This window comes from Orycteropus afer, unplaced genomic scaffold (assembly GCF_000298275.1).
Source record: "Orycteropus afer afer isolate SDZICR_OR568_19922 unplaced genomic scaffold, OryAfe1.0 scaffold00308, whole genome shotgun sequence".
NCBI classification, from domain to species: Eukaryota; Metazoa; Chordata; class Mammalia; order Tubulidentata; family Orycteropodidae; genus Orycteropus; species Orycteropus afer.
Genome location: NW_006921895.1, coordinates 1,165,809 through 1,186,643, shown reverse-complemented (window position 1 = coordinate 1,186,643; position 20,835 = coordinate 1,165,809). Strand labels below are relative to the sequence as shown.

The 20,835-nt window shown below is 38.4% G+C and overlaps 1 non-coding gene across 1 annotated transcript; it reads left to right on the top strand.

Moving 5' to 3' along the window:
* Positions 1–12,039: 12,039 nt before the first annotated feature.
* Positions 12,040–12,146, top strand: LOC122151123. Its single transcript, XR_006163985.1, has one exon. It is a non-coding gene; the product is annotated as a U6 spliceosomal RNA (small nuclear RNA).
* The last annotated feature ends 8,689 nt before the right edge of the window (positions 12,147–20,835 follow it).

The window sequence follows — 20,835 nt, the reverse complement described above, 5'->3', positions numbered from 1 at the left end:
TTTGTCTTCAGTCTCACTAATTCTGTCTTACATTGATTTGATTCTACTCCATTGCCTGTTCAATGTGGTATCTCTTTCTGAAAATTTATTATTAATCTTCTGGATGTCTATCTATCTGTAGATTTCATACCATTTCTAATTTTTTATTTATTTTGTCATTTTGTTCTTGTATTTTCTTCCTGAATTGTTCTAGGGTTTTCTCTGTGTTTTCCTTAATTTTGTCTGTGTTTTCTTTGATCTACCTCTCAGTGCATTGGAGGCACCTAAAGATAACTCTTTTGAATTCTTTATCAGGGAGTTCCAGTGCTGCTTCTTCCTCAGGTATGTGTTCTGGGTCTGTATCCTGGTCCCTTGTTTCTCCTGCTTTATCTTACTTCTTTGTGTGGACTGTGATGGTCTGTTGTCTCTGAGACATTGTGACATTTTTGTGTTTATACTTAAATTGATGATTGTATGTTGGAGTGATTTGCCCAAGATTTTTGTTTACTTTGTTTTGTTTGGATGTATCTGAGTAAGCAGTATACTGTGTTCCTCTATCCACTAGTTGGCAGCACTAATGCACTTACCACCTGTCTCTTTTCTAGTCATCAACCTCCCATATGTCTATGTTGTCTTGGACAAGTGGAGCCTATTCTTTAAATATGCAATGGCTGTGTCTGCTCACCATTTGTAAACATTCAGAATGGCAGTACCCTCTGGACAGCCAAGAGTCCACTTCTCAGTTTGTCTCCTTCTTTGCTGTTTCCCTTTTCAGTTATCAGCCACTGGCACAGTTGTCCATGGAGCCTTTGGTGAGCAGAGCTGATTTTTAGGTTAATTTTCAGGTTTTAACACCACTTAGAAATTTTCAGACTGTCTATCCTATTGGATAGCTGAAAGTCCACAGCTTTGTTTGTTTCCTTACTCATTGTTTTCACTCAGGTTCTACTGTTGTTGTTGCTATTATGTGCCGTTGAGTCAGACTTGACTCATGGCAACCCCTCCTTGGGTTTCTGAAGCGGTTGTTGTTGTTGTTATGTGCCGTCGAGTCGGCCCCAACTCATAGCGACCCCTCCTTGGGTTTCCAAGGCAGTATCACTATGGAAGTAGATTGCCCCATCTTCCTTCCGGGGAGTGACTGGTGGTTCTGAGGCGGTATCACTGTGGAAATAGATTGCCCAACCTTCCTTCTGAGGAGTGGCTGGTGGGTTTGAACCACCAGCCTTCTGATCAGCAGTCAGGTGCCTTAGGCACTATGCTACCAGAGCTCCCTAGTTGGTGTTTAATTTACTTCTATATCCTTCCTTCCAAAGTTCAAGGCTCCAGTATTATCTTCTGTATCTGTGTCATTTTTTTTTTTTTTTCTTTGTTGAAGGGGGTCTGTGTAGTTTGTCTGCTTATTTCACCATCTTCTAATACCCTAAATTCTTACAGGGATTCCCCACAGGAGCCATGTGGGGCTAACATGTAGGAGAGAATAAAACTAGATTTTTTTTATGGAAAAGATAGGTGCACTTATAGAAAAGGACAATTGTTTTTTATTAACTTTTCCATAGTCGAGTCTTTTTCTGAGCCCCATGATGTTTCTGCAAAATCCCTAAGGTAAGGTTATCAACATCTGCAGGGAGAGACAATCAGGACAATTCATCTGTTCCATTGCTGATCCTGCACCTGGAATGGAATCTGCACTCAGTGTTTTACAGCTACCTGAAGTTTACCCACTCCCGTCAATTTGAACCCAACCCATAGCAACCCCTCCTTGAGTTTCCAAGGTGGTGTAATTATGGAAGTAGATTGCCCAACCTTCTTTCCAAGGAGTGGCTTGTGGGTTTGAACTGCCAGCCTTCTGATTAGCAGTCAAATGCCTTAGGCACTATTGAGCTATTGTCTTCTGATACAAACCTCCCATCCATGCTGCTACAGAAGATATCAGTAAACCCTCTGCAACTGCTGGAATGGCAGCCAGTAAGTATGCACCTCACAAAGTGATTTTGAGGGTTTGTTTTAGTATTTACCATCCTGAAAATGGATTCTTCCAATCTTGGGCAGGTAGGAAGAGCTACTGTTAGATAAGACTCTGCCAATCCCAATCAAACAAAGGTATGTACTACCTCCAACAAAAGGGACTAGACTAACCTATTAAGTCTAAGCTAGTTAACAAGTTTAAAACTCTACTAGCCACTAATCTTATAACCAATGCTAAGTAACTACCTTAATACATCTTATTTATTTTAATAATCATTCAAAAAAAAGAACAGAACATCAAATCCATGACTTCAATTTGCCATTGATTTTCTTTTGTTTGGATCATTTTATCTCTTAAATTTTAATTTATGTTTTTTTTTTATCTTGTTGAGAATATATACAGCAAAACATATATAGACTCAACAGTTTCTACATATACAATCCAGTGACGTTGATTATTTTTTTCGAGTTGTACAACCACTCTCACCCTCCTTTTCAGAGTTGTTCTTCTACCATTGACATAAGCACACTACATCCCAAGGATCCTATCTAATCTTTCATGGTGCTGTCAATTTTATCTCATATAGATAGATCTTGAAAGAGCATAATGCTCAAAGCAGACATTCTTTACTAGTTAATATAAACTATTGTTTGGTTTTAAGAAAATTTCAGGGGCTATTTCTTGTTTAAGGTTTAAATATGACATAAGGCCACAGTTTCAGGGATTCATCCAGCCTCCATGGCTCCAGAAAGTCTGGGTTTCATAAGCATTTGAAATTTTATTCATTTCCCCCTTTTGACCAGGATTCTTTCATAGAATCCTTGATCAAATGTTCAATAATGTTAGCCAGATCCCATCTAGTTATTCTGGTGTCATGGCAGAGGGGGCAGTTCTTCATAGAGTCAGGTAGCCACACATCTATTTCCTCTTTATATTCCTGACTCTTCTTTTTTCTCTTTTGCTCCAGGAGAACAGAGACTAATTATTGTGCATTAGATGGTCACTTGCAAGCTTTTAAGACCCCAGGTACTATACAATGAACTAGGATGTAGAATGGATGAACTAAACACATTATTAGGCCAACCAACTGGGGTGTCCCATGAAATCATGATCTTAAACCTCCAAACCACGAAATCAAATCCCATGAGGTATTTGGTTGTATCTAAACAGACTCAGCAGCTAATTTTCTTTCTTTCTTTTTTTTTTAATCTATCACATAACTTTTTCAGCTCAATTTTTTGCATATGTACAACTTTGTGTCTTAAAAGTTTTCAATTATACATAAAAATGAAAAGATACTATAGTGAAAACTCACACTCATAACCTTGATTAACACTTTTTAATCTTTTGTCATATTTACTTCATTTTATTTTTGCTGTAATAACTTAGAAAAATTTATAGATACCTACATTTTTCCCTCCAAAATTTATCAAGAACCTACAAAAAAATAAGTATATTTTCCTATATAACCACACAGTTATTATTTTCTACATAAGCAAAGAAAATTGGCAATTCCTTAATATCATCTCACATCACAGTTTGTTGTCAAATTTTCCCAATTGTTTCCAAATGTATTTTTGCATGTGCTCTATTTAAGCACAGAATCAACAGTCAAGGAGTATGTCTTGGATTGGAACGTTATAAACTAATAAATATTTAGTCATTTGTTAATCTGTGAGAGTAAGGGATTGTGGTATACCACATCAGACAGAGAAGTCTCTGTAGAATAAAAAAAAAAAAAAATCTCAATTACTATAGAGTTGATTTCTACTGTGTGTCAGATGAGAACTGAATTTCATAGGATTTTCAATGACAGTGATCTTTTGAAAGTAGATCACCAGGCTTTTCTTCCAAGGTGCCTCTGAGTGGACTCAAATCACCAATTTTTTGGTTAGTAGTCAAATACTTAATAATTTGTACCATCCAAATGGCCTAAAAATAGCAGGAATGATGGTACATGAGCAAAGTAAAGCCAGTAGATTGGTGTCGAGGAATATTGACAAATTATTTATACAAATGCTGTGGAGAGAAAGGAGATTGGAGAATCATCTCTAGACATTTCGTGGTCTTGGCGGGAAAGGGCACAAAGAAGAAAATTGATCTCGGAAATGAGTCCAAGAAATTGGACTCATTTGAAAATTAGAAGAATGTAGTGCCTAAGGCATTTGACTGCTAACTAAAAGGCTGGTGGTTCAAATCACCAGCTGCTCCTTGGAAAGAAGGTTGGGCAAGCTACTTCCATAGTGATACTGCCTCGGAAACCCAAAGAGGGGTCGCTATGAGTTGTATGTGAATCAGCGGCAGTGGAATTTTTTTGTTGTTGCTTTTTTTTGTCAAATCTTTTCCTGGCCGATAGTACTCATATGCAGACCACCCATCTGTCAGTGGAGGCTTGAGTGTTGCTATGGTGCTGAATTGGTTTCAGTGGAGCTTGTAGACTCTGACTAACTATGACAAAAGCTAGTCATTTACTTCTGAAAAATCAGCCAATGAAAACCCAATGCCTAAGGCATTTGACTGCTAACCAGAAGGCTGGTGGTTCAAACCCACTAGCCACTCCTTGAAAGGAAGATTGAGCAATCTACTTCTGTAGTGATTCTGCCTCAGAAACCTAAGGAAGTGTCACTATTAGTCAGATACGACTCGACAGCAGTGAGTTTGGTTTGGTTTTGGTTTAATCTACAACCAATCATGGGTATGATGCAGGACCAGACAGCATTTCTTTCCATTGTGAATGAGGTTGACATGAGTCAAGGGCAATTTGACAGCAGCTACTAATAGCAATAATAATCTTTAGAAAGCCAAGAAAGTACAGAGTCCCAGGCTGTGTCAAAGCCAACTTCTACAGAAAGAGGAAAACTGATGGTTCTGCAAAGGAGCTGCTTAGAGTGAGGGTAATGGGCTGAGCACCAATATCTGCATCCGTGGTAAGAAATGTAAATTCTTGGTCCTACCCTCCAAACCCAGACCCAAACCCACTGCCATTGAGTTAATTTCAACTCATAGCAACCCTATAGGACAGAGTACAACTGCCCCATAGAGTTTCTAAGGCTATACATCTTTAAGGAAACAAACTGCCACATCTTTCTCCCACAGTTAGCAGCCAAATGTTTTAACCACTGTGCTATAAGAGCTCTTTGGGCCCACCCTAGACTGACTAAATATAAATCTTCAATACCAGAGGCCTTGGAATCTGTATTTTAACACGTTCTCACATAAACCTTTAACACACATATTGTTTGAGAAGCTCCGGTCTAAGATACTTCTTGTCAAGGTCTTGTCTGAGTACACATCCTGCTTTCATGAATAACAATTTCAATCTTTCTTCTGGCTTTCTGTCCATATAACAGATTTCTGTATTCTAAAAGAAAGAGAGAGGGAGAGAGAGAGACATACACACAAAGCAACCAAAATAAAATAACCCCCCTTTTCTTTTATCTTTAATCTCTGGAATTATGTATGACCTACAACCATAGATTTCATCTTCTCACAAAATACTGCTATTTAAGAAGCCTATCCTTTATAGATTTCTCCACTGCCTCATGCAATGGCCCATTATAAGCTTATCAAACTACTTGTTAATCAGGAATTCCCCATCCTATTCTTCTTGACCCTTAGCAACCTTCTTGAAACTTAATTCTTTGAACTTCTTAATATAGTATCCTTTGGTTTCCTGTTTCTCACACTTGCCTTTCTACCTCTTCACTAAATAAGCATATTTTGCAAGATTCAGTGTTCCACATTTGCTTTTTAACTTCCTATTCTCTCACCCTTAAAGGTAGCATCCAGTGTTTCCATTTCAAAAGTCACCAGCTAGTTAATGATCATAATATCAAGACACTCTTGGGGTTCAAGTCTCACATATCAACTCAACAATTTAACAATAAAGTTACATGTAATCCTGTCACCTTATATTCAGTTTTTACTCAAATTTTTTGCTTTTTACTGAAATTAAGATCTTTATTCAAAATTCCAAATCCCACCTAACCAGTTCATTTTTTACTTCCTTTCATCTGAGAATAAGATTCCTCAACCAAAGCCGTAAATCTCATGTCATCTCAGTCTCAATCTTGCTCTACCTTATTTCATCATTTCCCAAACCCTACACCCATTGTATATATATGCTTATTGTCCCCCAAACTTACTTTCATGGCTCCTGCCTCATCCTCATTACACCTATCAACATATCACACATATAGCAAGGCTAATACTTTTTAAATAAACTAGACCAAAGTGCATAAGAAAAAACAATCTTTGGCTAAAGTTTGGAGTCTGGCAGTCTAAGAGTCTACCTCAATTTCCTTATCTGTAATATATTGGTAAGAGGATTGATCATCTCATAGATCTGTTGTGAAGAATACAGTCTTATATTCATGACATCTTTAACATATTTCTTGGCACATATATAGCAGCTTACTATTATGGTTACTATTATTCACAGACATTTCTTTCTATTCCAGCCCTTACTTAATGGACACTTGATTCTTCTTTAGCTCAGGATATTAAAGAACAGGGTTAAGGTTTAAGATAAACTGTAAAATAGATGAAGGTAGCTTCCCCATCTAATCTCACTCTTTGAGTATATCTCCTTCCATCAAACCTGTGGTTTTGTGAAGTTCTGATTATTGGCTTCCTGACAACAAACTATCAAATTAACCTGAGGTTTCAAACATGGCTTCCGTGTGTGTGAAAGAGTGAGTATATATTCACATGATTGAATATCTGTGAAGAGCAGCTTTTGGGAGCAGCTTATTTTGCCAGGATCCCTCAGATCACCTCTAAGAGATTTTTCCCTTCTTCACTTTCTAATGAGGTGGCCCCAATGGGCTTGAGAACATAGAAGGCTGGAGTTAGGATTTCCACCTGCCTCTGGCTACACACAAGCATCATTCCTCCCTTTTGTGGCACAAACAGAACAAAGCCAGCACAGGCTGTTCTTGCGTAACTCATTCATTTAGCCCTCAAGATCATTCTAAAGGTCAGGGCTGAAGTTTGAATGGCTTTGAGTTCTTAAATTGGACAGAATAAGTTATTGAATTATTTTATTTATTTATTCATCATTTTACTGCCATAAAATACCTTGAAGAATCCATTGCTCCAAAGGACTATTAATAATTACTAAGAGTTTGGATATGCAGTAACACCAAAATAATTTATAAAATCAAAAGGGAAAAAATAGCCACCATAAAGGATAGCAGAATGACATTTGAAGTTTTAACTCACTTAAGATATAACACTCTGAATTCAGGATATTCACAGCCATGACAATGAAATAGGAAGTATTATGAAGCCCCTTTCCCACCCTCTTTTTTAAAGCAAAACTTAGAACAGAAAGAAAAATTTGTATTTTACATATCTGGGATAGTAAATGTAATTTTAGCCATTTCCTACAAAAAGTAGGTGGTTTGGAACTATCATTTATTAGTCACAGAGAACTTTATATACATTTTAAAATGTAATCCTTATAAAGACCATTAAACTATCATCATTGTGAAGATGAAGAAATTGAGGCTCAGTGTCTTAGTTATCTAAAGATACTATAACAGAAATACCAAAACTGGACGACTTTAACAAACAGAAATTTATTATCTTATAGTGTAGGAGGCTAGAAGTCCAAAACCAGAGTGCCGGCTTCAGGAAAGACTTACTGTATGTTCCCAGGATCTAAGAGGCTCCTGGGACAGGGACCCTGGGTTCAAAGGATATGCTCTGCTTCTGGCTTTTTTCTTGGTAGTCGTAAATCCCTCTCTCTATGCTCACTTCTTTCTCCCTTTATCTCTTGTAAGATAAAATGTGATGCAGCCCACAGCCAGGGAAACTCCCCTTATATCACCTACATTGGATCAGTGTTGTGACATGAGTAAAGATGTAGCATCCCACCTTAATCCCCTAACATTACATCAGAGTTGGTCATATCAGATCACATCATTGAGGAAGATTACATAAGTGCACATTTCATCACTACGTAACTGCCAAACCACTGATTACCATGTTCCAGTCAAGTTGAACCATATTTAAAAAAAAAAAAACCTCACTGCCATCGAGTCAATTCAACTCATAGCGACCCCTCCTTGGGTTTCTGAGGTTGTATCTCTATGGAAGTAGATTGTCCAATCTTCCTTCCACGGAGTGGCTGATGGGCTTCAACTGCCAGCCTTCTGGTTAGCAGTCAAATGCCACCAGAGCTTGGGAGGACATAATTCAATCCATGACTCAAAGAGGTCAAGGACGTCATTCAAAATCACACAGAAGAATTGGATTTGAACTCAGGTTTATCTCATTCAAGAGTCCCTTCTCTATCTCCTTTTCCTTTTTACTGAAACATAATATTCATACCAAAAAACATGCTAGTCCTACATGTACAATGCTCAGATGTTCACTTAGCAAACACTTCTTGTAAGTAACCCCAGATGATTAGAGAAAATTGACAGAATCCCAGAAGTCCCCAATGCTCCCTTTTGTACACTACTTCCTTAAAGAAAACCACTATCATTGCTATAATTGCTTCTAATACCAGAGCTTAATTTTGACTGGTTTTAATCACATAAATGGAATCATGTAGCATGTTCTCTTCTGACTTTTGTTCAACTTTAAGTTTGTGAAATCCATCCTATTGTTGTTAATAATAAATCATTCATTCTCACTGCCATGTAGTAGTCCATTATAAGATTACAGAACAATATATTTATCCATTCTATGATGGATGTTGTTGTCGTTGTTGTTAGATGCCATAAAGTCAGCTCTGACTCATAACAACCCTATATACAACAGAACGAAACACTTCCTGCCCATGTGCCATTCTCATAATCTTTGCTATGTTTGAGCCCATTGGTACAGCCACTGTCAATCTGTCTCATTGAGAGTCTTCAGCTTTTTTCTGTCCTCTGCTTTACCAAGCAGGAAATGTTTCTCAAGAGATTGGTCCCTTCTGACAACATGACCAAAGTACGTGAGAGGAAGTCTAGCCATTCTTACTTCTAAGGAACATTCCAGTACTTTTTCCAAGACAGATTTGTTTGTTTTTCTGGCAGTCCATGGTATTTTCAGTATTCTTTGCCAACACTACAACTGCAATCCATCAATTCTTCTTCAGTCTTTCTTTTTCCCAGGCATATGAGGTGATTGAAAATACCATGGCTTGCATCAGGAGAACCTTAATCTTCAAAATGACATCTTTACTCTTTAATACTTTAAATTTTTGCAGCAGATTTACCCAGTGCAATACATGCTCTGATTTCTTGACTGCTCCTTCCATGGTCATTTATTATGGATCCAAGCAAAAGGAAATCCCTGACCATTTCAATCTTTTCTGCATTTATCGTGATGTTGCTTATTGGCCCAGTTGGGCAGATTTTTATTTTTCTTATGTTGAAATGTAATCCATACTGAAAGCTGTAGTATTTGATCTTCATCACAAGTGCTTCAACTCATCTTAACTTTCAGCAATCAAGGATAGCCAGCAAGTAAGTATGATGGATAGACATGTAGAAAAGTTCCTGTTTGGAGGTATTAAAAATAATACCACTAAAAACATTTTTATATGTGTTTTGGTGGATTTATTTAACATTCTTGCTAGGACCATACATCTAGGAGCAGAATTGCTGAGTTATGGTATAAACATATCTTCAACTTTATTTAAAATGATAACTAATTAGGCCTACCATCCATCTGTCTGTTTGTCATACTGTGATGACTCACAGGTTACTATGGTGGCATAGTGATAAGGCAGTTCACTACTAATTGGAAGGTCAGTGGTTCAAATTCATCAGCTTCTCCATGGAAGGAAGAAGGGGCGATCTACTTCCGTGAAGATTTACTGCCTCAGAAACCGAAATGTGGCTCACTATGAGTTCACAGCAGTGAGTTTGGTTTGTTCCTTTATGATGCTGGAAGCTATACTACTAATATTTAAAAAAAGAAAAAGAAAAAACAGTAGGGTCAGCAACAGTAACCTCAGCTGCTCCTTTAATCAAGCTGTAAATTATGTTTCCCCAGTCTTTACCTATAGGCTAGACTTTTGAATTGCTTTGGCAAATTGAATGCAGCAGAAAGGGTGGTAAACAGGTTCTAATTTAGGCTTCAAGATGCCTTCCATGTTTCCACTCATTGTCTTGCCCCACCAAACAAAGAAACCTGAGCTAACCTGCAAAATGAGAGACTTGGAGCAGAGCCAAGTTGTCCCAGCTGAGACCATTCTGGTAGTCTCAAAAGAGAATAGTGAGAGACTCCTATAGAGATTAGCTAAGCAAAGTTCAGATCAGCAGAAACACAGGTCAACTGAAGATATTTAAAAATAATGAACAACTCTTGTTTTAATGGTCTAAATACAAGGAAGTTGACAGACTTGCCCTGTCTTACACTTTTCTACAGAACTGGGTCCTTGTTTCACTCTGATGTTGAATTTCACTGTTCCAATTTTCTGCTTTTCCTAGAAGAGAAACTATTTCTGAGTCTCTAGTGTTTCCAAAAAGCCACTAAGACATGAAAATTCTCTTTCTCATAATTAACTATACTACCTTGAAGACCCTTACAGAAGATCTTAGTAAAAACAGGCTCCAGACAGAGAGTCCTACACATGATCTAATTTCCTTCTGGATGATGACTGCACATCAACTCCTAAATTCAGCCCAAAGAAGCCAGGAATTGCCTGTGTCAGCACATGCAACTTCTCTAAACTCTGATGTGTTGCCAATCTGTTCTCCTCCCAAAGCAATCAAACCATCCTTTTGCTGGCGATGAAAATGACTGCCTTTGATGTCTCACCAGATTTCTGCTTAAGTATTTCCAATAAAGTAAATGACTTTGCAAAAAAAAAAAAAAATGCAAGCTCTCACCAAGTAGGTTTGAAGTGGCACCTGAGATTCATCAGTTCTAAATAACCACTAGATGCTGCTGATGCTGCTGCGCCGACGGCCATACAGTAGCAAATGTCTAGAGCATAAGTTTCGAACAAAGGGACATATGACCAACGTGACAATCTCATCTCTGTCATCTGCTCATTCAGTTGGTGTAAAAGTTATATGAGACTGCAGGTAAGACATTAAGCACAGGTGTGGAGGCCAGGGAGTAATTGTACTCTGCACAGACTCAGCTTTGCCCAATGTTTAGCATGCAGTCAATTGCTGAAGAAATGGGTCTCCATTCTTACCAAGATTTCCATAGGCCCAGTCCAAGGTGGCTTTTGATATTTTCTGAGTCCTGAGTTTATGTCCTGGCAGACTTGAGAGCAGTCATAAAGCAGGGGTAAAATATAATAGTGAAATTTAAATATTGTTATAGGAGTCTTATTTACTATAAAACCAGTTAAAGGTAGGGGCCAAAGAGAGGCTGTGGTGAATCAGGGTGGAAAAAAAAATCAATTGCTATCAAATCTATGCTATTTTATTGCCTGCTAACCTAAAGTTTGGCCATTTGAACCCATTTAACGGTGTAATGAAAGAAAGACTTGACTATTTCCATAAAGATTATGATCAAGATAACTCTATGGAGCAGTTCTACTCTGTAACACGTGAGGTTTCCATGAGTCAGGGTACACTGTATTTAAAATCTATGCTATTTACCCTCCTCCATGGTTTCCATTCACTTCCAAGTCCCTACACAACCTATTTGTAGTCCTACATGTTTCCCTTTGTAGCACTAGGATAAGTTGAAAGCAGAATAAATCTACTCCAAGAAAATACTCCTCAGATCTTACAAACTCATTTTTCCCATGCAAATCAAATAAGCAGACAACAGAAAAAAATATGGTTTATGACAATTTTTCATCAGTCCATTGATGGACCTCTACTTGATATGTTGACCAACCCATTGCCACTGAAAGTATGATCTGGGCTCAGCCGTATTTGCTCACTTCAGATCTATTGGATCAAAGCCTCTGTGGATAGGGCCAAGGAATCTGTTTTAATAAATTTTCTAGTTCTGAAGAATGCTGAAATTGGAGAAGTGTTGTTTTGGGGGCTTGTTGCTCAAAACCCTCATCCTTAGATCAACATCTCCATTTGGTTTCCTCTCAGTTTCTTAAAAATGCAGCATCCAAAGCCTTAACCAGAGACTTGTTGAACTTGAATCTGTGTTTTAATAAGATCCTTACTAGAGTGCTCGCTTCAGCAGCACATAGACTAAACTTGGAACTATATAGAGAAGATTAGCATGGACCCTGCACAAGGATGACATGCAAATTTGTGAAGCATTTCATATTTAAAAAGAAAGAAAAAGAAAAGATCCTTAGTAGGTTAAGCATGCTCATGAAAGTTGGAGAAACACTACTCAAGTATTTAGAGCATAGCTTTGTTTTAGTCTTTTCTCAGGGAAGCTGATTAAATGGAGCATGGAACTAGGAAAAATGAAAATAAATTATTGGAAAAATAGAAAAGCTTAAACAACACTGCCCTTACATTGGGCAAGTGAATGAGAAGGAATAAAATGTTCAGGCATTTATGTTTTACCATTTATATGACTGCTTAACTAAGGTTTGATGTGACCTGATCTTAAGTGAAATAAATTATAATGTTCTTGCTGAAAGACATTAGAATTAATCCACATCTTGGAAACAATCAAATAGAAAAAAAAAAAAAAAAATTACATCAAGTCAGCAACAATAGTGAAAAAAAAATCTGGTTTCTCAGTTTCCTCTCTGTTTAAATCAGATCAGAGGCTAAGATCAAGAGAGGAGAAAGGAGTTTTGTCCTTTGGGTGTGGGTGAAGCATTCTTTCCTCAAATTTTTAATCAGGGTCCTGGATTTAAAGTTTCTTGCTTCTGCCACGACTCACTCCCTGAGGCCCTAGGTATTAAAAGAGACTTCTGTGGTCAGAAAGCCTTCTGGGACTGGAACAAGATGTTCCAGTGGTCCACATTACCTGCTTGCTTTATCTTGCCCATCACTTGTACTGCACTGGGCTGGCATATCAGCCTGGGTCAGCTGCCATGCCTCAGCTCGTCTTGGATTTTTATAATCTGGGGATGAATTTGGGGAAAATAGACTTTCTGTGGTATCTAACTAAGATCTAGTATTGGAGGAACATTGGAGGATGTAATAATTTTTAAAATCTTGTTTAGTATCAAAGTTGTATACATACACATACACATAGGAGCTGCAGACTTAAGCAAATAAAATTCATCAGCCTCCTTGTCCAGGTCCTCCAAGAATCAGACACCAAGATACAATTAACCTTGTAAGGGTTTTATTAGGGGGGCTTCCCTGAGAGAAAATAGGAAGTCAGGAAAGACAAGGAAAGTCACCAAACTATGACAGAAGTCTGGCTCCTGTGAGGGAGACAGCTCCTGCGAAGAAGACAGAAAAGGAAAGAAGGTTGGGTGAGAGCTTCCAAGACCACCATGCAATCTAAAGAAAGTTCAGCAAGGTTACCATTGAGCCAAATTTGGCTGTCAAAGGAGTCTCATGTTTCCCAGAAAAAAGCCTGCTGTAGTATTACTACCAACCTCAGTCATTGGCTGGGAGGAGCCTTGGTTCAAAGGCGGATATGAATGTCAGAGAGCAGCATTTGAGACCCTTAGTCAATGACTTCCTGAAGTTGGAGGTCTACGAGGCACATTTTCATGGCCATCAATTTCCTTCTCTTCCTTCTCATCAAAAACATCAGTAGGTATCTAGTGTTTAAAGTACCATATACATCTCACGTATATGAGAAGGGTTCTCATAGAGGGTTTCATGGCATCTCATGGATGATTTCGTAAATATGAAATCTGCATACTCACCTTAAGTATTCCACATTATCAGAACAAGTTATCAGCTATGTGTTTGTATGAAAGCTCTGTGTTCTTTTTGGAAAAATAGCAATAAAGGTTTTATTATGTCAAACTCTGACAATGGAACTTTAATTCTTAACCAAAGATGAAAGTCTCTGAGTGTTGTTGGATAGCCTTCAGGAAGGTAAGAGACCAATGTGGTATAAAGTAGGTGAGATCATATGTACCCTGACTTGAACAAACAACAGACTTTGGCAGCAAGGAATTTGTTTATTTATATAAAAAGTTATCTTAGGTTCCCCTTAAACTATCCCTGGATATAGTCCCTGGGGAATATTGTTCAAGTTTTTCAATAAAAAGTATTAAAAGAGACATAGTACCCCCTTCATTAGGGTGCCAGGAACAAGACATGGAATCTTTCAAAAGTAAGCCAAGTCAGGTGGGCCTAAGGAATTGTCACCTCTTGGGAGTAAGTGCTGTACAAACTTTGTTAACATCAGAGGAAAGGAGGTGAGCAAGGACACAAGTATGAAGCTGAAAACTCAGGGACTGTTACAGACAGAGCAGGAAATGGAGGGCAGCAGACAGAGGAGTAACAAAGTAAAACATCAGTGACCTCTTAGGGAAGTATGAAAATGGCACAGGGGTGGTGTCTGACCTCCTTTAGCTTTACAAATGGAGAGGATCAAAATCAACAGACCAAGGCTGATTCCTATGATGCAGAGGTCAGAGTTTCTTCCACCCTCAACCTTTTTACCAATTCTGACACAAACGTCCCTTCCACACCACTCTTTACTTCTCTGCTGCATTTGATAATTCACTGTAGTGGTCACACACAATTCATAGAAAATAAGATAATGGGGTTTATTAGGTTAGTAACAGTTTTCTGGGTCAGAAATGACTCAGGTTATAGTTCTTCTATCAGGACATCCTTTTCTAAGCAATGTCATAGGCACACTTCTCTTTGGTCTTGCCATCATAATCCTGTGGCCCCTTAGCCTCGACCTGCTAGGGCAGATATTACAAAGCTCTTTCAGCTCTGCTGATAGGTGCTTAGAGAGGCATTTGTCTCTGTCAGCAAGGCTTCTGCCCAAATGCACTCAGCTTTCTCACTCTATGGGCTGGGAATCCCACCACCCTGTCTTGTGCCAGTCTCTTGGTTCTGTGGCTTCTGCTTCCCTCCAGTCTCTGCCACTGCTTCTTACCATTTCTTACTGTCTCCAGTGTCACAATTGTCTGTCTCCTGGATAAAGAGGTTCAACACAGGGATCTCTGGTCCAAAGGATGTGTGCAACTCTTGGCTCTTCTTTTGTTGATGGTAGTCTGATTCCCTCTTTCCACCTGGGATGGGTCATTTTAAGACTAATGGGATGGCAAAACTGACTAATTCCCATGTTAGAATTCCATACACCTTATTTTCATTGTCCCACTCACATAAGTGTGCCATGCCCCTTATATACATTATTAACAAGCTCCAATTTCCTTAGTGGGGCACAAGCACCTTACATTTGCATAGTCCCACCCAGTCATTTGGTTGGAGTCACAAAGACCATAGCTACCAGGGCCATACCAAGCAATTCACTTCACTGCAGCAGGTAAAAGTTCCTTGGAGCCCCATGACAGGAGAAGACATTCTAGGTTCAGTAGCATTTTTTCTAACCCCTTAGCTTTTTCAAGGCTGGTGGGGGGCTGGGAAGAGGAAGATATCATGAATACTCTCATACTTGTCAGCAATATGATGAATATCGTGAACCTAAGAATTTCTTCCATGGAGAAGCAAGGTATGGACAGATGTCTAAGTTCAATATCAATTAAAAAACAAATCATCCCAGAATTTGGATGCAGAATACTTGTGTTAAAATTTTACTCTGTGACTCTGACCAAGTCATTTAATCTCCCTGCAAAGCTATAATTTTCTTGTTTGTACAAATTACAAATTGACAAGGTGGCATTATGTTAGGCTGGGTTCTCTAGAGAAGCAAAATCAGAAAAGCTTATATATACATGTACAGAAAGAGAAATTTATCTTAGGAAAATGGCTCACATGCTTATGGAAACTGGCAAGTCCCAAGTTCTTGGATCAAACATCAAGCTGGAGGCTTTTCCCAACCCACACAGCTGCAAGGGCTGATGAGCTCAAGGTTGACAGGCAGTATACTGACTGTTGACTCCAAAAAATGATGAATCCAAGATCTCCAGGCTGAATGGTGGATTGTTCACTCACAGGTAGTTGTAGGCAGCACAACAAGATCCAGATCCACAGAAGAGTGTCTCTTTTCCCAGAATGTCCATAAATATATTGGAAGCAGGCCACACCCCTAGGGAAACTCCCTTTCAATGGATTGGCTGCTCAAAACATATGCATCTACTCCCATCATGGGAATAACCCACATCACAATTGCTTAAACCACACAGAATTGTGGTCCAGCCAAGTTGGCACACAGCTTCATGTATCACAGGCATCATATATAGAAATCAGATAATGGAACAGAAAACTAGAACTGCCCTCTCCTTCTTATCCATATGCCCTGGCATGAATTACCCAACTTCTTTAAGCCTCATTTTCTTCAGTGGTGGTAATTTTCTCCCTTGTGAAATAGATTATAGTTTCTGATTACAATTTATTTGCTAGATTGGTTTTACTTATTTATTGACATCACATCACTGGTTTGAAAAAGTTTAAATAAAAGGTGACTGTGCAAATTAAGCTTAAATCTCTTCAAGGAAAAGGATTAAGTTCAAGAACACAAATAGATCAGAAATGGATTCAGAAAGCTCCAAGGAGACAGAAGAACTGGAAGTCGGCTAATCTTTCTTCCCTAGAGTTTCCTCTCACTTTCTTCAGACTGGCTGATCTATTAACTACCATAATTAGAAGTTCAAATCTTGATATTATCTTATCCCTGAAGGGAAGACTCCTGAACCTGAGATCGAAACGAAGACCCCTCAATGAAAAAAGGGCCCATGGCTACTTCCCTTGGAAGGGGCTTTGGGCTATATTTTATCAAGAATAAGGGAAATTGAACATGCCTGACACCTAGACAAATTCATGAGGTACAGATTATAAACTGGCAAAGTGATGTCACTGATAGAAATCAGATGATAGAGCAGAAAACTCAAACTACCCTCCTTCTTGTCAACATGTCCTGGTGCAAATCACCCAACTACTTTGGATCTCAGTTTTTTCACCAGGGATAAAAAACAAGTTATTAGGTAACTCAAATCAGATAATTTACATGAAAATATTATAAATTCTGAGACACAAAGTATGACTACCTGAGCTTTACAGAGAAGGGTGATGGATAAATTTGGACATGGATAATAGTGATGGTTGAACATGATGCATGTAATTAATGTTATTGAGAAGGCTGGCAGTTCAAATCCATCAACCACTCCTTGGAAGGAAATTTGGGAAATCTACTTCTGTAGTGATACTGCCTTGGAAATCCAAGGAGAGGTCATAATGAGTCAGATCTGACTCAATGGCAGTGAGTTTGGTTTGGGGTTTGGTACATGAAAAAATGTTAAAATAACAAATATTTTGTTATGCATATGTTTACCATATTTTAAAAAAATGGAAGCAATTAAACAAATTGAGTTACTAATTTGCCAGAGTAGTTAATATACGTTAAAGAAAAAATTTACTCCATGCTGTGCTAGGAGCTCTGGTGGCATAGTCCCTAAGGCACTTGATTGCTAACCAGAAGGCTGGTGGTTCAAACCCACTAGCCACTCCTCAGAAGGAAGATGAGGCAATCTACTTCTGTAGTGATATTACCTCAGAAACCCAAGGAGTGGTCGCTATGAGTCGCGGCCCTCTCGATAGCAAATAACAACAAGAACATGTTGATTGGCACAGGCATGGACTCTTAAGAACTAGGAGAGAGGTTTATGGTTGTTATGCTAATTAAGAATTGAAAGTCGCTCTCTGGATAGGATAGAGTGAAACTCTAGTTCTGTGCACGATTGGTAAAAATAAGCCTCATCATTTATTAGTCAAGAGTCTTGAGTTAGAGATAATAAATATCTGGTATCTGGGCCATTAAAAATTTGTTATTCTTTAACAGTTTTAGCTAGTTTGAATCATTTTAGTAAAACAAACATTTCAGTGTTGATATCTCCTGATCAGGGTCTGATGTGATTAGATGATTCAAGACTTTTTATTATAACATGCACAATTTTGATAAATTACACATAGGCCTAGCTGTGGATTAAGTAAATAACACTGTATGGATGGTAAATGTTCTCAAAAAGTCTTAGCATAAAAGGTAAATGATAAAGGGAGATTTCTTTTAACAAAGACTTTGGAGGACCTTTAGAAATTTAAGAATCAAGTTGTAAAGTCAGAAGCATTGGTTTCTGTACCTATAATCTCTTTTTTTTTTTTTTTTTAAGCTGTGTTTTCAAAGGCTTACTTGTTGGCAGACAAGATGTAAAGCTCTTTTATAGTCAAGTACCAATGCTAATGTTTCTTCCATTTCTAACAAACACCAGTCCCAAGGAACTTAATGTCACCATGACTGCAAGAACCATTTTTCCCTTCAGAACTCTGAAATAACATTACCAAAAAAACCAAACTCACTGCTATTGAGTCAGAGCCAACTAACAGCAACCCCTCCTTGGGTTTCTGAGGCAGTATCAATACGGAAGTAGATTGCCAAACCTTCCTTCAGAGGAGTGGCTGGTGGGTTCAAATCTCCAGCCTTTGGTGAGCAGTCAAATGCCTTAGGCACTGCACCACCAGAGCTCCTTAAATAACATTAAAAATGTTAAAATATGATAAAGTTGGTGTGATAGTTGGAGCTGTATGTGGGTTAAGCAATTGTGATGTGGGTTATTCCCATGATAAGATTAGATGTATATGTTTTGAGCAGCCAATCCATTGAAAGGGAGTTTCCCTAGGGGTGTGGCCTGCTTCCAATATATTTATGGACATCCTGGGAAAAGAGACACTCTTCTGTGGATTGGGATCCTGTTGTGCTGCCTACAACTACCTGTGAATGAACAATCCCATTTAGCCTTGAGATCTTGGATTCGTCATTTATTGGAATCAATAGTCAGTATACTGCCTGCCAACCTTGAGCTCATCAGCCCTTGCAGCTGTGTGAGTTGGGAAAAGCCTCCAGCTTGATGTTTGATCTAAGAAATTGGAACTTGCCATCTTCCAAAACCATGTGTGCCATTTTCCTAAGATAAATTTCTCTTTCTACGTATGTATATGTAAGTTGGTTTTGCTTCTCTAGAGAACCCAGCCTAACATAATTGGTTTAGTAATTAACTATAATCATGATAATACTGTAACAAATCACCATAAATCTTAGTTACTTAAAGTAATAATTATTTACTATTTTCACATGCCTCCAAGTAATCTGGTAAAATTGGCTGATATGTTGTGAATTTGTTGATCTTGATTGGCCCCACTCACGTGTCTACTGTTGTCTGTTACATAGCTGAAGTATGGTTGCTCTGCGGCAGCTTCAGCTGAGACAGTTGGAATGACCAGGATTCCTCTCCAATAACTGGACTTCTCATCTGCTGGAAGCCTATTCTGCTCTTGTTCACAACACAATGACTGGGTTCTGTGAAAAAGAATGGATATGTGCAAATTCCCTGGCACTTTGTCACTTCCATTGCTTTTTACTGGCCAAAGTAATTCACAAGGTTAATCCAGATTTGTAGGTGGGAAAATAAACCCCATATTTTGATAGGGAGAGAACTATATCCCCTTGCAGAGGCATGGGGACAGGCAGGGATGAAGAATTAGGGATAGTGTGGCCACTAATCAGAACTGAGTGGTGTCTGGATAGATTTATATTTTTGTTCCTGAAATATTTTGCAATATATTTTATGAGTCAAATAGTACATCTCATTAATTCATGGTCAGGTGGAAAACAAAGAAACAATATAAGGAGTAGAAGACTCTTCATTTTTGTTCTGGAATATTTCCAAAATGAGAGAAACATGGCATTTGCCAAAGGAATAGTTGGTTACTGGCTTGTTTATATCCTTTCTAAAGCAGTAACTTCCTTCACAACCAAACAAAACTCACTGCCATTGAGTCGATTCCAACTCACAACAACTCCCAATGAGTTCCCAAGACTAAATCTTTACAGAAGTAAACTGCCTTATCTTGGAGCAGCTGGTGATATCGAACCACCAACTTTTTGGTTAGCAGCCAAATAGCTAAATGCCTTAACCAGTACATCACCAGAACTCCTTACATGAACCTAAAAACTCTGTTCTTTTCCCACAGTGTAAATAGCAGTCTAGAGGTTTCTTTGTTTGTTTGTTTCTTCTTCTTCTTCTTCTTCTTCTTCTTCTTCTTCTTCTTCTTCTTCTTTTTAATGGTGCCTCCCTGAAAGCTGCAACAGATGCAACTTAATTTATGAGGAAAGAAGACTAAAATTCTGTCACCACTCAGGGCTATCTAAACAAAAATCCTGAAGCTCCTCTTACAATGTTATATATGAATGATTAAGGTGTCTAAAGACCTCATTATTCCGCTAATTGCCAGTTCTCCATTTGCACCAGTTACATTTCAATTGCCCACTCAGCATAAATGGCTGTGGACAACACTGATATAATAAAACTTTTCCATTACTGCAGAAAGTCATCATGATTTGGGAAATATCTAAAGTTCTCTTGAGAAGGCTGGCCAAGGGGGTGAACTGGCCAACCCCAGGATGTCAATGAAGGACTTAGATACTTAAAAAAGGAAGTTTTCCAAAATAGACATCGTGACTCATGATTGTGGTCCCAGCTGTCCACAACTCAAATTCATTTAGTAACTAACTCATTTCATTAACTTGAACATTGCTTATTCTTCAGGATCATCAAGAGGTTAGGGGCAGATGGCGGTTTCTCAAACTCTCATGTGGACATGAATCACTTGGACATCTTGTTAAAATACAAATCCTGGTACAGCAGGTTTGGGTTTGGGTCCTGCAATTATACTTTATTAAACAATTCCCAGGTGATGTTAATACTCTGGGTCCATGAGCCACCCTTTCAGTAGCAAAAAATTAGGTCATAGAGTCATTGAATATTATCTTGGAAAGAACTCTTGCAAATTCCCTATTCCAACCCCATCTCTAAAGTCCTTTCCAGCTCTTGGGGTCTTTGAGGTCTAGAGAAAGTCCCATTCATATTTCTAAGTGGTTCCCAGTGTCCATGACTCCATAAG